Source organism: Diospyros lotus, chromosome 3, assembly GCF_014633365.1.
Source record: "Diospyros lotus cultivar Yz01 chromosome 3, ASM1463336v1, whole genome shotgun sequence".
NCBI classification, from domain to species: Eukaryota; Viridiplantae; Streptophyta; class Magnoliopsida; order Ericales; family Ebenaceae; genus Diospyros; species Diospyros lotus.
In genome coordinates this window covers 4,709,389-4,732,811 of record NC_068340.1, presented here as the reverse complement: position 1 = coordinate 4,732,811, position 23,423 = coordinate 4,709,389, and the positions used below count along the sequence as shown (strand labels likewise).

Sequence of the window (23,423 nt, the reverse complement as noted above, 5' to 3'; positions counted from 1 at the left end):
ATGCCCAAATAAGTCAAGACATCCCCTGGCACCAATAATAAAAATCAGAAGAAATGTTTGAAAAACAAACCACTTGGCTGGTAAGCCTAATTTTGCAGCCTCATGGCCTGTTTCTAAGATGATGCAAGTTATCAAATAATTACCTGCCGCCCTCGTGCATTTATGTACGCACTCGGTTTATCACCACATGTTCAACATGCAACATCTAATCTAAAGAAATATTAACCTGGTATTTTCGGACATATCAAATATAGAAAGTCAAGACATTCAGAAGGGCCATTAAGTCCCAGGTGTAGCTAGATTACATGTGTATGTACTTGTCTGCTTCAGTTCATTTCGTTTCTTCTCCACTTCAATGGAATATGTAAGACCGAAGTCCAAATTAATTTTGCTATGATTAAATCCCAGTGGACATATTTGTCATCGACGCTAAATAACCTAGTGGTCAAGAGATATCTAAGTCGATAATACTGCAAAATCAAAATTTTGATTTAGTAAACAAGATAAATCATGACTATGTAAATTTTTCATATTAACTCATTGTAAAGGGCTTTGTCAAAATGGCAAAAAATACCATTTACTCATTGGGATTCAACAAGATTGCCTACATGATTCAATCTCAATTTTGTTCACAGAAGATAAATAACACCTCCAAGTGCCATATTTGTACAGAACAGAAAGATGTGTAACAATGCAGAAATTTTTACCATTTACTGTATAAAAAATATTACAGTAATACTGAATATTGTTGAGCATAGCTACAGATCCACAGGCTGTTGCTTAGCTCCAACTTGGAAAGAAACCAGGAAGTCAAGTTGATTGAGAATATTTTGGATTCAGATTTTCCATGCAGTGACAGCGCCATGTTCAATGTCTATTGCGATGTTTGGAGTATTTCTTTTCATCATGATGGTCGCTTGGAATACGGCAACAGGGAAAGCATAATGCCCCTGAAATTCAGGAACCATTTTTGAGAAGACAAAACTTGCAAAAAAATATGATATTCAACTTAAAGCCAACACAATAACAGCCAGAGCTCAATCCACACATGCACACAGAAAAATATAGTAATATACAGACAGAGATACTTAAAATAAAGCAGCCTAAGCAACGTAAGGCTAAATTCCATGCAGTGAAAATTATAGCAACATTATGCCCCAAAAAAAAATATTAAAGCAATGCTGATCTGGGCCAAACAACCTTCCCCCATCAGTATAGCTTTTTATAAGATAGATCAGGAGCATTTGGTCTCATTTCTCTTTCCTGTGGTAGATGATCTAGGCCAAGGCACTAAAGTCTTTGCCACTGGGATTGGCAGCACCCAGTCTTTTGTATCTCGTCATCAGATGTTTACTTAGCACAAAAAAAAAAAAAAAAAAAATTGTAGCAATGAACAAAGTTCTTGATATCGCAACCAAAAAAAAGAAGCTATTCTCAAAGAACAAATCTGTGGCAAAAGGATTGTTGTATAGAACGAGAGGTTAACCAAATTTAGATTTAGATACCTATTGTTATTCAGAATATAACAAAAAAATGGTCCAAGGACAGTCAAATGAGAAAGCCTCAAACTAATCTCGGTGGTGGAAGGAAGAGGTACAAGTAAAAATCAAACCATGGGAGCTTGATATAAGACTATATGTATGTCATAACAAACAAAACCTGGAAGAGGTATATTTCAACCAAAAAAACAAAGCAAAGAATGTAGTTAATAAGGCAAAGTCAAAAGCTTATGGACAATTGGACATCATTACCACCAACTTGACATAAAAAAAAAAAACAAGGAAAAAGATTTGTGATAAGTTAGCAAAAACAAGAGAAAAAAAAACAAGAGATTTATGTAAAAGTAAAATGCATAAAAGACAAAAAGCAAAAGGTGCTTGTAAATGAGAAGGGGCTTGTCAAGTCTCTTGCGTGAGACTTGAAGTGCCAAGGATTACGATGAATCGAGAGAGAGATACAAGAGAATTTGGAGGGAAAAGAGAGAGAGAATTTGAGAAGGAAAAAAGAGAAATCAAAAGAGAAAGATCTTCTCATTCAACATAGAAGTCCCGTCCTCCTATGTCTGGCCTTATATAGACCCTTCCCACGGTTTCATAACACAACCGTGGGGAACATTCCAGTAGCTAGCTACACAAGTGGCCCACGGTTATTACAAAGAATTATAGAAATTTCAAAATTGCCACTGGGATCATAACATTCCCCACTCCTAGAAAATATTCTTGTCCTCAAGAATCTATAGAAGTCTTGTAGCTCACGGAAATTGAGTGAGCAGTTCTGGCAGGTACTCTCAGGTCGTGTGATAAGGGTCCTTATGAGACCACCTTACTAGCACTTGGGTTAGGGGCACCGAGCCTTGGTAAACCACCCGCTTATCCAGGATGGCCTGGGGCTCCACCCTCTCTTCCTCTTCCTCTTCCTCACCCACTGTAGGTACTTCCAAGCTATCTATCGCCGGTGACTTGATAGATTTCTTCAATAAGGATACATGGAACACAGGGTGCATGTTAACCTATGGCAGCAATCAGAGCTTATAGGCAACCTTCCCCACCTTAGCTTCTATGACATAAGGTCCAAAGTACTTAGGACTTAGCTTGGATGCTGGGGTGGATGTAAATGGCTCCTGTAGAAATCTCTTCACTCTCAAATAAACCTTATCACCTACTTCAAAAGTTCGGTCACTTCTTCTTTTGTTAGTACTCTGCTTCATTTGGTTCTGAGCTGTACTTAACTCCCTCCTCAACACCTTCTGAAGCTCCTGCCTTTGTTGTAGACACTACTCCACTATGGCCATAGTAGCTGTAGAACAAGATAGGGCTGGAATGAGGGGTGGTCTATAGCCGAACACTACTTCAAAAGGACTCCGGTTGATGGCACTGTGGTGGCTAGAGTTGTACCACCACTAAGCTAATGACAACCACCTATTCCAACTCTTAGACTTAGTGAAACACATGTTCATGCCTCCAAACATTAATTAACCCTCTTCGTTTAGCCGTTTGTTTGGAGATGGTAGGCTGTGGACATGAACAACCCTACCCCCATGCTCCTAAACTACTCCTATCAAAACACACTTGTGAAAATCTTGTCTCTATCCGAGACAATAGACTTTGGCACTCTATGAAGCTTAACCACTAAATCCATAAACTTTCTTGCAACCTCTTGTGCTAAGAATGGATGGGTTAGACTGATAAAATGTGTAAATTTGGTCGGTATATCTACCACTACCAATACCACATCCTTACCTTCTGATTTGGGAATCCCTTTATGAAATCCATAAAGATTCCCTCCCAAACTTGCTCCGAAACTGCTAAGGGTTGCAACAGGTCGGGATAAGCCACGTTCTCATGCTTGCATCTCTAACATATCTCACATGATAGCACAAAGCTCACCACCGCTTTCTTTTGCTCTAGCTAAAAAAATAGCTACCTTACTTTCTAGTAAGTGGCTCGTATCCCTAAGTGACCGTCCACTAGAGAACCATGTAAAGAGGCTATTATCCTACCCTTAAGTGCCTCATCATCCCCAACTACCAGTCTGCCCTTAAACCTCACCAGTCCATTAGAAAATGTGAACCCAGAACTCTCCGTTGGATGAACTACAAGTTAGGCTATTTTGTCCTAGACCCATGGTGTTTGGTCATAACTTCCTGCCACCTCCTTCACCCACTCAGGAACCACAACTGATATAGACTAACATTAACCCTTTTCTTTCCTTCTTGATAGGGCATCTGCCGCCACATTTTCCTTTCCTTTGCGATACACAATAGTGTAGTCCAACCCCATTAACTTCGAAACTCCCTTTCTTTGTAACTAGGCATGCAACCTCTGCTGGGACAAGAATTGCAAACTCTCATGGTCAGTCTGAATTATGAAGGGCCTAGCCTCCAAATAGTGTCTCCACTTCTAAATAGCCCCCAATATGACCAAGAGCTCCTTGTCATAAACACTTACCTAAGTGTCTTGGAGCCAAGGCTTGACTGATATAAGACAAGGGTTTTCCCTCCTGCATCAAGACTGCCCCTATTCTATTGTCGCATGCATCTGTTTCAACCACAAAGGTTTCAGAAAAATCTGGAAAGAATAATACCGATGCTTCTGTCATAGCCTTCTTTAGTGTCAAGAAGGCTGCCTCAGCTCATGGGTTCCACTGAAAATTGTCTTTCTTAAAAAGCTTAGTTAGGGGTTTACTAATGGGGTCATAATTCTGTATGAACTTCCTGTAGTACCTTGTCAACTCGAGGACGCCCCTTAACTCCTTCACTGTCTGCAGTCTAAGCCACTCTACCATGGCTATGACCTTATTGGGATCAATCTTCACCCCTTCCCAAGAGATAATATGGCTTAAATACTTCACTTCTTTTTTAGCAAAAGTACACTTTGATAGCTTAACATACAACTTGTTAGAAGTCAAGATCTCAAAGGTGATGCAAAGGTGGGATAGATGTTGTTCATAATCCTAGTTGTATATAAGGATGTCATAAAAAAAGACTAGGATGAACTTCCTTAGGTAAGGCCGAAAAACTTGGTTCACTAAGGCTTGAAAGGTGGCTAGAGCATTGGTGAGCCCAAAGGGCATCACCACAAACTCATACAATCCTTGGTGTGTACGAAATGCGGTCTTGGAGATATTAGAAGGGGTCATCTGAATTTGATGGTAGCCGGATCTTAGGTCTAGCTTAGAAAAGATTTGGGCCCCATTTAGTTCATCTAAAAAGTCATCAATAAGGGGTATTGGAAACTTGTTTTTGATGGTGTTGGAGTTGAGTTGACAGTAGTCAACACAAAACCTCTAAGAGCCATCTTTCTTTTTTACAAGTAAAACAGGGGATGCAAATGGACTTTGGAGGGTCCGATGATTGAAGTAGAGAGCATGTTAGTTACTTGCTTCTCTATTTAGGCTTTTTATATGGGTGAGTATCTGTATGCACGTATGTTAACTAGAAGTGAGTTTGGTTTAAGGTATTGTCAAACCTCTGGATCTGACTAAGGGTTCTTCCGAGTTCTTGGAAGAAACTTGGCGGGAAAAGGGAATTAGGAAGATAAGGAAAGGAAGAGAATAGAGAGAGAAATTGGAAATCAAATTGGGAGGGAAAGGACTTGTGTATTGATTCTCACATATCCCCATCCTCATGATCAGCTTCTTATTTATAGGAGTTGGTTACATTAGAGACTTCTCTAACTACCTTTCTAAAAGCTCCAAGTGGCCATGTGCCAAGTGGGCGGCCATGTGCTAAGTTGCTGATTCAGTTACACCACGCCAACCTTGCCATCTCATTCTAATTACATACTGCCTCATTCTAATTACATAACAACCCTTGGGCTGTGACACTCCCCACCCCTTGAAACATTTCTTGTCCCCAAGAAATTAGAGAAGGCTAAACACCCTGGGATAGCGTTGAAGGAGGTCTGGGAGATATTCCCAAGTAGTGTTATCGGGATGTAGGTGCTTCCATTGGACTAAGACTTGAGTGATGGGCAAAGAGTTGTTGTAGATAATACGCCTATCGAGCACGGCCTGGGGCTCGACGTCCAGGTCCGTGTCCTCCTGTAAGTCAGGTATCTCCGAGCTAGTATCTGTCGTGATCCCTCTAGCTAGCTTGAGGAGAGACACATGAAAGACTGGGTGTAGACCCACCCCAGGAGGGAGTTGCAGCTTGTAAGCCACATTTCTAACCTTGGCCAGAATCTTGAAAGGTCCGTAGTACTTGGGGCTGATTTTAGAGATGGGCCCTTTGTGAAATAAGTGTTGTTGGAATCGTTTCACTTTGAGGTAAACGTCATCGCCCACCTCAAATGTGCGGTCTGTGCAATGGCTGTCAGCCCTTTGCTTCATCTTCTGTTGGGCCAGACCGAGCTCCCTCTTTATTATGTGAAGTGCATCTTGTCGAGCATGTAAGTAGTGGTCAGCCGAGATTTCGACGAGAGTGTAATGTAATATAGTCAGAATTATCGGGGGAGCATAACCAAATAAAGCCTCGAATGGTGTCCGTTTATGAGTCGTATGGAAGTTAGTGTTGTACCACCATTGAGCTAAGGGCAACCAGCGACTCCAGCTTCTGGGCTTTGTAAAACAAAGGCATCGAAGGTATGTCTCCAGGCACTGGTTGACGCGCTCTGTCTGTCCATCGATTTCTAGATGGTAGGCAGATAACATTTGCAGTCCAATGCCTAGTCCTTGACATAAAGTCTTCCAGAATTGGCTTGTAAAAATTTTATCACAATCCGAAATTATAGCCTTCGGTACCCCATGTATCTTAAAAATGCCATCCATTAATTTCCTAGCCACTTTCGGGGCCGTAAAAGGGTGGGCAAGGAGAAGGAAATGGCTGTACTTGGTTAGACAGTCCACTATCACCAGAATTGTGTCAAATCCTTCCGACTTCGGTAGAGCTTCAATGAAATCCATGGAGATTTGTTCCCAAGCTTGGGAGGGTATCTCTAGAGGCTGTAGGAGACCAGGGTAGAGAACCTGCTCGTGTTTGCACCATTGGCAGGTGGTACATTGCAGGATATAGTTGGTGGTATCCTTTTTTAGGCCGGGCCAATAGAATAGCTGCTTCACCCGACGATAGGTGACATTCAGCCTCGAGTGTCCTCCTATGGGTGAGTCATGTAGAGCTTGCAAGATCCTGCTCCTTAGGTGATCATCTTCCCCAATAACTACCTTGCCGAGGTATTTCAACAGGCCTCCTTGGAAAGAATATCCTGCCTCTCCTTGGGATTGTATTGTCAGTCGTGTGATTTTCTCTTGGATCCACAGTGTGTGCGCATAACTGTTAGTGATCTCCTGCACCCAATCTGGCACCAGTGCTGAGATGGCATGGCAACCCGCAGGTACCTCCTTCCTTGAGAGTGCGTCTGCCACTAGGTTCTCTTTACCCTTTCGGTATTGGATGAGATAATCATATCCCATCAACTTAGTGATCCCCTTACGCTGTAACTGATTGTGTGCCCTTTGTTGAGATAAGAACTTCAAACTTTCGTGATCTGTTTTTATAGTAAACCTCTTGCCTTCTAGATAATATCTCCACTTATCCACTGCCATCAACACCGCCAACAATTTTTTATCATATATGCTGAGGCCTAAGTGCCGAGGGGCGAGGGGTTGGCTCAAATAGGATATTGGCCTGCCCTCTTGACTGAGTATAGCTCTGACTCCCACGTCGCAAGCGTTAGTTTCTAGCATAAATTATTTCGAGAAATCTGGAAGGGCCAACACGGGAGCTTGCGTCATAGCTTCATTTAAGTCGGCAAAGGCCTTATCCGCCTCACTGCCCCAGTGGAAGTTATCCTTCTTAAGTAGAGTTGTCAGCAACTTACTCAATATTCCATAGCTCCTGATGAACCACTGGTAGTAACCCGTAAGGCCGAGGAATCCTTTCAACTCCTTCAGTGTTTTTGAGGTAGGCCAATCCTTCATAGTTGCCACCTTTTGAGGGTCGGTACTTACTCCCTGACCGGTGATTATATGGCCTAAATACTCCATCTGCGGCTCTGCAAAAGTGCACTTAGACTGCTTCACAAATAATTGATGGTTTTTGAGGATTTCGAATACCTTCCGGAGGTGGGTTATGTGCTGGTTGAGGTCGTGGCTGTATATCAGTATGTCGTCAAAGAAGACCAGCATGAATTTCCTAAGATAGGGAGCCAAAATATGGTTCATGAGAGCTTGGAAGGTGGCGGGGGCATTAGTAAGGCCAAAAGGCATTACTAAGAACTCATAATGTCCCTGGTGGGTTCGGAAAGCGGTTTTGTGACAGTCACTTGGGTTCATTCTAATCTGATGGTATCCAGAGGTGAGGTCCAGCTTTGAAAAAATGGCTGCACCCGTTAGTTCATCTAGGAGGTCTTCAATGATTGGAATAGGAAATTTGTTTTGATGGTTAGGGTGTTTAGCTGCCTATAATCCACACAAAATCTCCATGTTCCATCTTTCTTTTTAACTAAGAGAATAGGAAAGGCAAAGAGACTTTGGTTGGGTTGAATTAGGGATTTATCCATCATATCCTTGATCAGTTTTTCGATTTCGGCCTTTTGGGTGGGTGAATATCTGTAGGCTCTTAGGTTAACAGGCTCAACATTTGGTTTGAGGTGAATAAAATGATCAAGAAATCGATGTGGGGGTAGGCCAGTAGGAATGGTAAACAAATCCTCAAACTCCATCAACAATGAGTGAATAGGGTCTAGAGAGTGTACCTGAGTGTGGCCAAGCTTAGGTGAAGGGACCGTGTGCTGGTCTTCCTTCCTCGGATTGACAAGGGCAGTACCACTTCTTTAATAGTTGGTCCTCTCCAGGGCATATAAGGAGTGCAATTGCCCTACTGATGGTCCCCCTTGATCCAATAGTTTCTGCAGCCTCTTGCCTGTTACAAGCTTGTAGTCTCCTAACTCCGTGCACCCATTCAGAGTAATTTTCTGGCCCTCTTTCTCAAAGGTGACTTCTAGTGTGTTGAAGTTAAACACGATGGGACTTACCATTCTCATCCAATCCACGCCCAGCACGATGTGGCATCCTCCCAGCCTGAGGATCCGTAGGTCCATTGCAAAATCGTGCTATCCCATTTTCCATTTAAATTCACTGCACTTGTAGTGGCTGACCATGTTACTTTCGTTTGCAATCATTACCGACAAGGGAGTGGTCTCCTGCATTTCACACTGGAGGACGGAGGCGGTTTCCTCATCCAGGAAACTATGGGTGCTTCCATTATCAATGAGCACCACCAAATTCCTTTTGGCTGCTGTTCCCCTCACTTTCAGTACTCTGCCCGATGCATGCCCTTGTAATGCATGCATGGATATTTCGCCTCCTTCGTCTTCTTCTATCTCTTCCTCTGGTTTTTCCCCTTCTTCATCTTCCTTCTCGTACTCCTGGTGGCCTTCCATGGTGAGTAGCATTCGTTTACATTGGTATCCGGGACCAAACTTCTCGCCACAACGGAAACAGAGCCTCAGCTGCCGCTTCTATTCGAGGGTAAGATCCTTAGTTTGGTTAGGCGTGATTTGTGGTTTGCTTATCACCCCATTCTTTTGCCATGTGGAGTGGTTTCCCTTATTCATCGGGGTGGTCAAGTTCTCCTCCTTACCTCATTTTGGCACAATCAATGTCTCTTGGCGAAAGCGTCCAATGCCATCTCATGCAAATAAGCTTGTTCAGCGGCTTGCGCCACGGATATGGGATAGAGTATCTTAACAGTGGGTCGAATCTGCTCATCCAATCTGCTGATGAAGCTAGCCACAAAATAGGCCTCATCTAAGGTGGGGTGTGCTATAGACAACAATGATCTCAACTCCTCAAATTTCACTACGTATTCCTCTACCAACCCCTTTTGTTTGAGCTTATTGAACTCTTCTATCACGTTGGTTATGGTCTTCTCTCCAAACCGATTACAGATGTCGGTCACGAACCGTGGCCAACTCAATTCTTCTCTATTCCTACTCCAATTCTGGAACCAAGCATCTGCGACGTCATCCAGGTAGGCCGCCGCCATGTTCACCTTGTCTCTCTCCGCCACTCTATACTGGTAGAAGACCCTCTCACAACGTCGTACCCACCACCTAGGTTGGTCTCGCTCGAACAGAGGGATGTCCATTCGCGGCCCCTGGAGATTGGAGTGATTATATCCTCCTCCTCGGACTGTGAGGTTGTCCTCTGCTTCTTCCCTGGCCTCCCTTAGATCGTTAGGCCCATTCCTTGCCCTTGGCGTGGACAGGATGGGCGCTGATGCGGCCCACGGAGGGAAGTTGGTCTGCAGACTGGCCTGTGGTTGTCTAGCAAAGATGCTCAAGGCGGCACTCATTTGCTGGCTCAGCTGTTGGCTCATTCCTGTGAATTCCTCCCTGAGTCCACTAACGACCCAATCGAGGTTTGCCGCATATCCTGCAAACTCCAATCGAATTCCTCCTGTAACTCTCTCCAGATTGGCCGAGTGTTCCGCCCGACTCCTGCTTATCTCCTCCTGAGTATTCCGGATGCCTAATTCCAGAATCTCTAGGCGGTCTTCTACTTGTGTCTGGTTCTAGTGCAACTCGGCCTCTAAGGCTTCCATTCGCAATGCATGCTGCTTTGCTCGTGTTCCTTCAGCCATTCTCCACCTAACAGGTCGCTGGGCTCTGATACCAAATGTCAGACCTCTGGATCTGACTAAGGGTTCTTCCGAGTTCTTGGAAGAAACTTGGCGGGAAAAGGGAATTAGGAAGATAGGGAAAGAAAGAGAATAGAGAGAGAAATTGGAAATCAAATTGGGCGTGGGCGTAACCCTTCATAGCGACGCGCTACACTGCCCCCGTGTAGTGACAAGTGAGCTAGGGCAGCTGCATCGGCGCCCGAATGTAGTGATAAATGAGCAAGGGTTCCCGCATTTGCTAGAACGGATGTGGGTAAAGAAGCTAGTCCAAAATCAAAATCAAAACCAAAATCAAAATCAAAATCAAAACCAAAATCAAAATCAAAACCAAAACCAAAATCAAAAAGAAAATCAAATTCAAAGTCAAGGCCAAAAACAAAATCAAATCCAAAGTCAAGGCCAAAAACAAAATCATAGATTAAGGATTGGGTCATGGAACATAGGAACATTAATAGGCAAAGCTATGGAAGTGGTGGATGTGATGATTAGGAGAAAAATTAATATTATGTGCCTTCAAGAGATGAGATGAGTAGGGAAAAAAGTAAAAACTTTATCAGAATCTGGATATAAAATATGGTACACAGGAACTGATCGAGCAAAAAATGGAGTGGGGATTATTATGGATAAAAGCTTAATAGATAAGGTAGTGGATGTAAAGAGAATAGGGGATAGGATTATTATGGTGAAGATTAGTCTAGGAAGAATGACTATGAATATCTTTAGTACATATGCACCACAAGCGGGGTTAGGTGATGAGATAAAAGCAAAATTCTGGGAGGACCTAGAGGGACTCATACAAATGATACCAAGAGGAGAGAAAGTGATTATAGGAGGTGACTTAAATGGGCACGTGGGTAGAGACGAAAACGGATATAGAGAGGTACATGGAGGGTATGGATTCGGGAAAATTAATAATGAGGGTAAATCTATCCTAGATTTTGCTATGACATATGGGCTCATTATAACCAATACTAGGTTCAAAAAACGGGACGAACATTTAATCACATATAAAAATATCACCTCAAGCACCCAAATAGATTACTTCCTCATGAGACAAGAGGATCGGTTATGTTGTAGGAATTGTAAGGTGATACCGGGAGAGTGTTTGACTACTCAACATAGACTTCTAGTACGTGACGTCCAAGTAAGAAATTGGAAGAGAAAAAATCACATAAAACAAAATCCAAGAATCAGGTGGTAGAATTTAAAAGGGGAGAAACAACTAATCTTCAAAGAAAAATTAAGGGGTAGAAGAGAATGGAATGGAGAAAGACAAACAAACCAAATGTGGAAAGAAATGGCTAATGCTCTGAGAAGCACGGCAAAGGTAGTCCTTGGAGAGACAAATAGTAGAGCCTCTAACCTTAAGGAGTTTTGGTGGTGGAATGAAGAGGTACAATTGAAAATTAAAAATAAGAAAACTTGCTATAAGGCGGTATATCAATGCAATAATGAAGAAAATCAAAAAAATTATAAAGAAGCAAAAAAGGCAGCAAAAAGAGCTGTTAGTGAAGCAAGGTCAAAAGCATGTGAGAATCTATATAAACGACTTGATACAAAAGATGGAGAAAGGGATATATATAAATTAGCTAAAGCAAGAGAAAGAAAAACACGGGATTTAAATCAAGTGAAATGCATAAAAGATGACAATCAAAATGTTTTAGTAAATGAGGGAGCGATTAAGGAGAGATGGAAGGAGTATTTCACAAAATTATTCAATGATGGTGGTGACACAAGAGTTAGGTTGGGACATCTTAGTAACTCCGAAGGGAATGTGAGCTAGACATTCTATCGACGCATAAGTTCAAATGAAATAAGGCAACCATTAAAAAAGATGAAAAATCATAAAGCAGTGGGACCAGATAATATACCAATAGAAGCATGGAAATGCATGGGAGAAGAGGGCATCTCCTGGCCAACGCAACTATTTAACACCATCCTTAAATCAAAACAGATGCCAGATGAGTGGAGGAAGAGTACTTTGGTTCCTATATACAAGAACAAAGGAGATGTTCAAAATTGTGAAAATTATAGAGGAATTAAGTTAATGAGTCATACCATGAAACTCTGGGAGAGAGTAATAGAGTAGAGGCTCAAAAAGGAAACAAAAGTGTCAGAAAATCAGTTTGGTTTCATGCCTGGTAGGTCAACAATGGAAGCTATATATTTACTGAGGCGTCTAATGGAAAGGTATCGAGATCATCAGAAGGACCTACATATGGTGTTTATAGATCTAGAAAAAGCCTATGATAGGGTCCCTAGAGAAGTATTATGGAGGGTTTTAGAGAAGAAATGAGTCAAAATAGCCTATATACAAGCCCTTAAGGACATGTATCATGGTGTAGAGACAAGGGCCAGAACATGCGGAGGGGATACTGAACCATTTACAACTACAATAGGACTGCATCAAGGTTCTGCACTAAGCCCATACTTATTTGCCCTAGTAATGGATGAACTCACTAAAGATATTCAGACAGATGTGCCATGGTGTATGCTATTTGCAGACGACATAGTGTTGGTGGATGAAACAAAAGAAGGAGTGAACACTAAGCTTGAGTTGTGGAGAAACAATTTAGAATCTAAGGGATTTAAATTAAGTAGAAAGAAAACAGAATATATGGAATGCAAATTTAGTAAAAATGCAAGAGTGGATGATGTTATAATAAAATTAGAAGACCAAATCTTACAAAGAAAAGACCATTTTCGATATTTGGGATCAGTGATTCAAAAAGATGGAGAAATCCACGAGGATGTCGCACATAGAATTAAGGCAGGTTGGCTAAAATGGAGAAATGCATCAGGGGTGTTATGTGATGGTAAAATCCCATTAAAATTGAAAGGAAAATTCTATAGGACAGCTATAAGACCAGTCTTGTTGTATGACTCAGAATGTTGGGCAGTCAAATACCAGCATGAGCAAAAGACGAGTGTAGCGGAGATGAGGATGTTAAGATGGATGTGCGGACATACAAGAAAGGATAAAATTAAAAATGAAGTTATTCGTAATAAGGTAGGAGTAGTGCCAATCGAGGAGAAGATGAGAGAGACTAGACTAAGATGGTTTGGTCATGTGAGAAGGAGACTAAGAAACACTCCTGTGAGGAGAGTTGATGAAATGGAACAATTAGTCACAAAAAGAGGTAGAGGTAGACCCAAGAAGACTTTGGGAGAGACATTAAAATTTGATATGAAATATATGGATCTAAATGAGGATATGACAAAAGACAGAAATACATGGAAGTCTAGAATTCATGTAGCCGACCCCACATAGTGGGATAAAGGCTGGATATGTTGTTGTTGTTGGTTACATTAGAGACTTCTCTAACTACCTTTCTAAAAGCTCCAAGTGGCCATGGGCCATCAGTTACCCCACACCAACCTTGCCATCTCATTCTAATTACATACTGCCTCATTCTAATTACATAACAACCCTTGGGCTGTGACAGGTATATAGTGTGGTCCAAGGCTCTTTGGGGCAATAAGGAGTGTGGTTTAACAAATAGGTCTTGAAATTCTTGCAAGAGTAAATTTAAGCTATCATGAAGTTGTACCTTAGTGGAGGATTGGAACATGGCGAAGCTGCCCTCTGTCCGTTGCCCTTTCCACCCTCCTTGCCTTTCTGTCCATTCCATTCTAAGTCATGAATGGAATACAATTGAGTAATCTGTCCCCCCCCCCCCCCCCCCTTACTCTGCATCAGTCTTTGTAATTTGCTCCCTTTAATCAGTTTACATTCCCCTTGCTTCATAATACCCATAAGAGTCAATTTTGTGTTACCCATATTCACTGTGACTTCTAATTTGTTGAAGTCAAAGGTGAGAGGGCTTACTGTTCTCATCCAATCAACGCCCAACACTATGTCACAACTTCCTAACTCTAGGATCCTCAAATCAGCTTGGAATTCCTGCCCTTGCGTCATCCACCTGAACCCCTCACACTTGTTGTGACTGTACATTTTGCTTCCATTAGCCACAATCACAGATAATGGGGTTTCATTTAAGAAGCTATGCGTACTGCCACTATCTATTAACACCAGCAACTTTCTTCCTCCCACTTGTCTTTGCACCTTAATGATCTTTCCAGTGGTACCCCCTTTAAGAGCATGAAATGAAATTTCTACCCCTTCTTGCTCTGTTTCTTCTCTCATATTGAGTTTTGTCACTTATTACCTCTACTCCATTTCTACCCCATCCATTAGTTATTCACCCATTTCTTCCTCCTCTCTTTCCATGTTCAATAGTTGCCTCTTGCACTGATGTCTGGGGCCGTACTTCTCCCCACATCTGTAGCACAGTCCCATCAGCCTCCTTTGTTCCATAGTAGTAGATCTGAGAGGGCAAGAATTGACCCTAGGTCCCCTGATGCCCCTCTAGCCACTAAGGGCTTGTTCTCTTTACAATTTTCAAGCCGTTTTTAATTTTCAGTTTTTCAAAATAGTGAAAAAGTGTTTACTTTCATATTTTCAAAAACGCATTTTCGAAAATAAGGAAAAATTTTGTAAAGAAAACTCAAAACAACTTTTTTGTTGTTTTGAGTGTTTTCAACCAAAACAAGGCCAAAATTTGAAAAATGTGAAAAACAGCCTCTCCAACCCCGAGTGCCCCAATCTCGCACACTCGCAACAACCTTTCGTCTTTCTCTTCCTTCTCTCTTCTCTTCTCTTCTCTTCAAGGCTTAGTCGTCGACCGTGCCCGCCATCACCATCACCATCGCGAGCCACCGTCAACTGCCCCCCGTTGGCTGCACTCTCACCCTGCAATTAAAACATAAAACAAAACATAATAAAAATTTTATATTTTTCTTTTCTTTATTTTGGTGAGAGGTTTATACTCATCAGTGCACGAGTGCAGTTGTAGTCCAAATTTAAATTTATATTTTCTGGATGAGCCCAGGTCGTCCACTGAGATATTTATTTATGGCAAAAAAAAAAGAATGTCACACACACACGCGCGCATTTGGATGAGTTGGTAACAAGATTTTTTTATGATTTTTTTAGATAACAGATACTAAGAAATAAAACAAAGCAGAAGTTGAAATATATACTAAATGTGAGAATATGAAATTGGATAGTACTTGGGTTAAAACAATTTCAGCGCCAACCCGTTGATTCCCAAATTTTAGCAGACAAGGTTAGTAACATTAATTTAATTTCAGATATGAGAGTTTGTTTATTAAATGTAGTTAGAGATAATGATAGTTCTAGTTTAAGCAATTCCCATACATGATATGCAGGATTCTAATTTAAGCAACTACCATAAATTCAATTACAATTAATACACAAAACAACTAAATCAATCATCCGAATTTGGGTATGATAGCGTTTCCAGTTCTAGTAACTTCCATACATGGCATGAAAGCTCTAAGTTAGGCTTACGCTCCAATCCAAACCTAGTGATTTCTCAATAATTACTACACACCCATACTGAAATTTAAATTAATGTCACTCATTTTAAGCGCAGCTTTCTTTGGGAATCATTGGCGTTGGACACTGTCCTTGCCTTAACCCAAGATTAGATTTAGCTACTTATTTCCATTTGAAAGTTAATTGACAGGAATTTAAATTACGTAATTTAAATAACAGAATTTAAATGACAGGAATTAAAATAGCAGAAACTAACCGGCCATTTAGACGGTAAATAATAAAGTAACAATAAATGACATAAGAATTTAAAAGAAAAAAGAAAGGAAGTAAGATCACAAGAAAAAACAATAGAGAAAATAAGAGAGAACAAAAGCAATTCTCAAAGAGAGAATTCTAAGGAAACAACTAAACTTTTATTCAAGAATAATAATCACCCTTACAAATGCAATCAAGTGAGCTATTTATAGCCCACAAGATGCAATACAAACCACACAATTTTAATTATTCAACTAGACATAATTATATCTAATGAGCACTCACACACTTAAAGTTAAATGGATTTTAGTTATAATACACACATAATATTAAATGAATTTTAGCTAAAATACACATCTAATAAAGCACTCATAAAGTTAAATGGATTTTAGCTATAATACACATCTAAAGTTAAATGAATTTTAGCTAAAAAACACACCTAATAAAGCACTCATAAAACAAATATTAAAAAAATAAAAATAGATTTCTATAATTGGGTTTTTGATCTTTATTAGGATTAAAAATAATGCTTGGGCCTTCTCTAAATGATATCTTCCATGGATTGCTCAAGTTGGGCCTTAATTCTTCATGGGCTTTAATTCTTCATAGACTTTAATTCTTCATGGGTTTTAATTCTTCATGATCTTTAATTCTTCATTATTCAATCCAATTTGAGTTTCCAAGCCCACATTCTTCATGCCTACAAACAAACAATTAAGTGTTATTAAATTATATATTATGTATATATTTATATGATATATTATATAGTATATTACATTATATAGATGCTCCATGCATGCACTCCATTGAGTATATGTATTATGTTATATTATATATATATATATATATATTACACATAACTATTCAATTAAACCAGTTTAAAATCAAAACAGGGGTTATAATTATAACAAAATTTTACAAAATTAACCACTAATCACCCATCATTCGACCACCCACGCCTTCTGTTATCGAAGCCATTCGCTCCCTGTGCATTGCGACTAGCAACCTCTGTAAATCACAAATTTTGTGTCTAGCCAGAGGTTTAAGCTTAGATCTATGGAGATTCAACCGTTGGATCTTGTTGGCTTTTGGGCATATAGGTTGATGGGGATAAGGGTGTCGAGTGGTTGTCTCTGATTGCTGGAAACCACCAGCCACAATAGCCAGCTGTGACTGCCAGTGCGTTTTTCAGTTTTGGTAGAAAATTAAAAATCAAATTTATGAAAATCCAGCCATTAAATCTGGCCCATTTTTGTGTATGTTAACCCCCTTGGCTTGGCATTTCTAATGGTAGGGTCTCATCATGGGAATCTTTGGCCGGGGACTGCTGGTGGTAGCGATTGTAGCTGGTTTAAGCTGTTCATTGAATAAAATATCATAAAATAATTTTTCTCAAAATTCTAAAGTAAACACATTTTTCAATTTTTTATTTTGAGAAACAGTTTTTCAAAATGACAAAAAGAATACGCTTTCAGTAATCTCAAAATAGACACTCAAAACACAAAACTAAAAATGAATTCAAAATTCAAAACTGAAAACTGAAACACGAAAAGAACACCATCTAAGGCTTTGGTATTCCCTCCTAAGTGGTGGCTGCTAGGTGGAAGGGATCTGGCCACGGAACTATTCTTCTTAAAAATTGTCTCCAATGTCAACTTTTGCAATCTAGCCTTCTTTCTCGCTTACCTAACCGTAGTAGGCATCATCATCTTCACCATAAACCTTAATTCATCCTTAAGGCCACTAATAAAACTAGACACGAAGTATTGGTCAATGAGAGTGGGTTGTGCAATCCACATTAGTGCCCCTAATTCCTCAAACTTCTCTTGGTATTCAGTCATTGACCGTTCCTGGTTAAGTTTGTTAAAATCCTCTATTACATCAGCCATATTCTTCTTACCAAATCATACACACAATTCTTCGGCAAAATCTATCCATCTAGCATTCATTCCCCGTGATCTATACCACCCTTGGTACCATGCATCGACCATATCATTTAGATAGGTTGTAGCAAGGGTGATCTTTTGATTTTCAACTATACTGTAAAACTGGAAGAACTTCTCACACCTTCTGATCCACCATTGTGCTTTGAATTCTTCAAAGAGAGGGATCTCCAATCTTGGCATGGGGCCTTGATTGGATTTAGGAGAATTAACTTCCCTTACCTGATCTTCGGTCTCCTCATATGATGAATTCCCTGCTTCTGTCACTCCTTGTGGTTTGGGGAAGATTCTTGGTCTCGCCAATCCTTGCTTGGGAACCATTCTAGGAGGGAATTCCGATGAAAACTGGAATTGAGGAAGGGAGGATAGCATGGTAAACATGTTGTTGATACTTTGTCCAAATTGTTCCATGGTTTCCCGGTGCCTCAATAATTCTTGCTGAACTCCTTCCTGAGAGGTCACTATGTCCTTATGTAGCTCATCTCGAATCATCCTTATCTCTTTTCTAGTTTGAGTCACTGCTTCTTGCATCTGAGTCATCCCGTACTCCATCGCTTCCATGCAGTTCTCCAATTGCTTTAATTGAGTTCCCTCCGCCATCGGAATCATCGATCTACTCCACTGTAGGCACTATCACCTAACATCGGAAACACAACCGAGAATGACCGACTCTAATACCAAATGTCAAGTCTCTTGCATGTGACTTGAAGTGCCGAGGATTAAGAAGAATCAAGAGAGAGATATAAGAGACTTTGGAGGGAAAAGAGAGAGAGAGAGAGAGAGAGAGAGAGAGAGAATTTGAGAGGGAAAAGAGTGAAATCAAGAGGGAAAGATCTTCTTATTCAACATAGAAGTCTTGTCCTCCTACATCTAGCCTTATATAGGCCCTTTCCATGGTTTCATAACACAACTGAGGGGAACATTCTAGTAACTAGCTACACAAGTGGCCCATGTGGGCTACGGTTATTACAAAGAATTATAGAAATTTCAAAATTGTCACCGGGGTCATAACAAGGGTGATCAAAGAAAGATAGAGGGAGTATTCCTGAAATTATTCATCGAAGATGGAGAAATAAGAGTTACGTTGAGTCATCTTAACTCCAAAGAAGATAGGAACTATTTGTTCTATACAAGTAATAGAAGGATGAAAAATAACAAAATACTTGAGTCAGATAATATCCCAACAACAATACGGTAATGCATGGGAGAAGAAGGTGTTTTTTGCCAACAAATTATTTAATACGGTCCATAAGTTATAAAGAATGCCAGAACAGTGCAGAAAGAGGCCTATTTATAAGAACAAAGGGGATCTTCCAAGTTATCAAAGTTATAGAAAGATCAAATTAATGAGTGGTACCTTGAAACTTCAGGCAATGGTAATTGAGCAAGATTAAGAGAGAAACCAGGGTCTCTAAAAACAAATTTGGTTTTATGCTTCGAAGGTCGTCAAGGGAAGTTATCAATTAGTAGGGATGGGCACAGTTAGGTTAATCTGAAAAAAATTTCGTAACCAGGTTGGCGGCCACGGTTAAAAACCGAGAAAAATTGGCAAACAGTTATAGCTAAAAAAAAGAATAAGAAAAAACTGCTTGTTACAGTTACGGTTATTAAAAAATAATAGTAACCGTAACCGTAACTGACATTTATATACATAATGTTAGTCTTTAAATATAGAATATGATATTAGTTTATCAATTATTAATTTTAATAGATATATTCCTTTATAAAATATCCTTAAGATGTAACTTATTTACAACAATGTTCAATAAATAAAATTGTGACCTTAAAATATATTATAACAATACAATATCTACAAAAAAAAATAGAAAAATCATTTCCATAAAATGTATAACATCTATCTATTATTTCAGTTGCTAGATTTTTTTAGGCTAATTCTAATTTAATTGTGAAATCATTAGTTTAACTCTAATTTATGTGTGTATTTTTCAGTTTTGGCTGTGTATTCCATGTATTTTTGTGTGTTGGCTGCCCATTATATACCTTAATGAAAAATTTTGATTTTTTTTTGAAAATTTTATTTAATTATGCAATTTTTTAAAATGGTTATGGATAAAATATGTGGATACGGTTAATTCATCACAATTATGAAAATCCAAAATTGTGTGGTTACGATTATGAACGTAAAACCATGGTTTCAGTTATGCTAAAAACTATAACCGAACTAATCAAGGCCCATCCATATCTATTAGGAAGACCTCTAATGGAAAGATCTAAAGATGAAAAGATTTGCACATGGTATTTATAGACTTGGAAAAGAACTAGTGACAAAGTTCTCGAAGAAGTCTTACAAAAGGTTTTGAAGAAAAAAGGAGTTTAGATTGCTTACATGTATCATCAAGTAGAAGTGTGTTATGGGAGTTATGAAGGATATATTTAAGACTTTTTCAATTGCAATTGAATTATATCAATGATCCAAATTTAGCCATTACCTCTTGGCTCTTGTAATGGATGAACTCATAAGGCACATCCAAGAACCTTAATGTTATAGTTGATAACAGCATAGTTTGAAGCAACTCAAAACATATAGAGACTTCGTACATTCCAAAAACCATTAATCCCATGCAAACACAGTTGTCATATTGCAAGGATGCAGCCAGCAAAATGGTTGATAGTGGAGGCCAGCCACAACAGTCAGTTTGTTGATAGTAGAGGTCAACTCAAAGTTGATTTAAGATGAGAACTTCACCATGTTTATCATGTCACAGAAGGGGGGAGAGATAACACAGAAAGAAATCTAACAATGCTTTTTCTAGCACATTATTAACATCGAGGACATTTAAATACTGTCTCAACTGACTTCTCTCGATCTAAATTACAAAATCATTATCCTCAAATACCAATCTCAGGACCAATATGAAGCACCTGTGTGTTTGTGTGTGGAGATAGTCAATATAATACTTTGATTGTTTGCTGAAGTCCATCAATAAAAACAAGCAATAAGAAAATAAAAATAAATGAAATTGGATCGTCTCATTCAATTATCCAATTAATATACAACTGCACATTGAATTTCAGGTTAAGAGGAAAGAATAAGATGCAAATAAGGCAAGAGATTTACACCGTGTATGAACTTTTCTGCACAATGCCAGATGGCATAGGAGGTGAGGCTAGCGGTAATATTACAGACTTCATTGTTACAGCAACAATTGTTGGTTTTCTTATATTAAGGTGCAGTGCCCAAGAGCCTTCCAGGCTCAAGAATATCACTACTTATTTATGAAACTGCTCTGGCATCATCATTAGTCCTTGTTAATGGCCTTCTCAATATTTTTTGTTGCTCCTGTGCAGCAAGAGAATCCTGGAAGTACGCAAATCGCGGTCAGGTGATGTTTGCCTTAACTGATCCAAAGTCCAAGCGTAAGAATTTCTCACAGTATCCATATACCTCACGTTATCTGCAATTATCTTGGAAAGAATTTGATTCAATATACTTTCATCCTTCTGTTTGGGCACAAAATGTCAAGTTTCTGCCTTCTGCTGGCTCAGGCATGCAGTGCAGCATACTTTGAATAGTTGTGGAATGCAGAATAGCTCTAGGCAGCATTTCAAATAGGTTTCTTTCAACAACAACAAAAAAAAAAGGCATTTCATGTAGGATCATCCCATTCTGCTGGATATCACCTATCCACTCACCTAAGCAATTTTTTTTAATGAGATTGAGTCTAAGGTCATCTTTGACAAGACACTTCAACAGTTGAAAAGAAACCAAGATTAACAATATGGAACTTAACTCAGGATTCAAAAATGTAATTTTATCACAAAAGTTTTGAGTAAGGTTTTCGGCCTCTCAAAACATTCACACCATTTATACTTTCTATCAACCCTTTACCTGCAAAATGGTAAAATCAAAACCATGTTACTCGACCTTAGATAATAAATCTCCTACCACTGCAATAAATCATAGAAGACATGGCAATCATTATTTTCCATATCTCATAGCACAGAGTATGTCAATGCCATTCTTTGCACCCTAACAGCATACTGCATTTTTGTGTATATAATAGTTATACAACAACATGTCCAGCCTTTATCTACTATGTGAGGTCAGTTACATGAATTTTAGATTTCCATGTGCACATAATAGTTATACACTGCTAAATTTTTTCATCAGCTAGTGTCAGCATACATAAAAGATGCAATTAAGAGTAAACCCCACTTCCAACTGTAAGGTAGCTCAGCAAACAACAAGGTGAGACAAACTCACCATCTGCGACACTTCCTAATCCATCTCTCACTGTTCGTTTAATGCCAAACACCGCCCCAGTGTCCGAACAACCATTATCTAAATATTTCCCTTCCCTCTTCACCGCCAGCAAATTAATGTCTTAAAAAGTAAATTGGCAGTCTACGCGGAGGTAGTACAACAAACCAAGCTATTTGACCTCCACTAGAGTTCAAAAACACCATTTGAATCTCCTTGATTTTCAAAACAACTTAATCTTGATCAAGGTTCATCCGAGATTGATTGCTTATCCCCCAGAAAACAAAAGGTCTGAGGTTAGTCCGAGAAATGAAATTGAACTGTTAAGTTATCACGGAACTGATTCATTGGTTGGGTAAACCGAACTGGACTACAGCCTATTTACAAAATACGCACTTCAGTACAGCCCCCAGCATCAAAGCAATCTACCAAATCCCACAGTCGCATTCACCCTAGAAGAAAAAATTGCAGAACAGAAAGGACTCAATAAGCTGTAGCGTACATACAAAGCCCTAATTTCAGATAAACAAAGGCGATCGACTAATAACGCACCCGACCCCAAGAAACAATCACTCGAGATCTTGAAGTCTCAGCCATGGGGAGTTCGATTCGACCTTGGAAGATTCCAAACAAACAACAGAGAAACCCTAGCATTGTAAATTGTAAACTCATGGAAATCAGAATGAATAAAAATTAGAGATTGTGACGGGAATTCATAAAAACGGAAATAAGAACGGATATATGGAGAAAAACGTAAATAAACAAAATATAAGGGTTTTCTTTGTAAATAAGCTTGGATTATTTAAAATATATTTTTATGTGACATTTAAATTAAACTTCAAAGAAAATTTTCAAATAAAAGAGAAAGAGGAATTTGGTAAAATACTAATTTTCAAAAGTTTCTCGGTCACATTTAGTTAGCTCTATGGAAGTGAAATAAAAAACCCAATTATAATATAATCATTTTTATCATTTATTTTTTTAAATAAAAGTGACAAGCTTTAAGTTCAATGGTGAGATACTACCAATAATTGTATGAGTCTAAACTTAATCATGCGGTGCTTGAATAATCTCCGGTACTTACTCAATGGACTCATCCAAAGTCATGATTAAATAAATCTTAGTTATATTTGATAGCACATATTTATCATAAAAAATATCTAATTATGTGTAATTATTATATATATTTTCTATGAAAACAATTAAGTACCCTTAATTTTTCTATGAAAAATATGTTTATGGTACAAGTATTTAAATTTTTTTTCCATGAAATTTATTTTTCAAAATGGTGGAGTAGTTTTTATTTTCTTAGCAATCATTACCTAGAATAAATGCAATCAAACACACACTTATATTAAATTTTAGTGATAAATTATTGGCTTGTTCACTATTTAAATTCTTTTGATAATTTATGATGTATATAAATTGAGATTGCATAGGATGTTTATCTCACGTTAGAGGTTAATGGATCCCATCAACGAACATCTCTTTTATACATGACTGGACAAAGACCACACAAAA

The 23,423-nt window shown here is 39.1% G+C and overlaps 1 long non-coding RNA gene across 2 annotated transcripts; it reads right to left on the bottom strand.

Moving 5' to 3' along the window:
• Positions 1-595: 595 nt before the first annotated feature.
• LOC127796185 (uncharacterized) lies at positions 596-22,604 on the bottom strand. Of its 2 annotated transcripts, none has more exons than XR_008021967.1 (3): positions 21,087-22,604; positions 20,760-20,999; positions 596-950 (listed from the first exon to the last, which is right to left on the bottom strand). It is a non-coding gene; the product is annotated as an uncharacterized LOC127796185 (long non-coding RNA). The 2 variants fall into 2 exon arrangements; XR_008021966.1 differs by lacking the exon at positions 596-950 and having other exon boundaries at positions 20,538-20,999; positions 21,087-21,530; positions 21,906-22,604.
• Between the last annotated feature and the right edge of the window lie 819 nt (positions 22,605-23,423).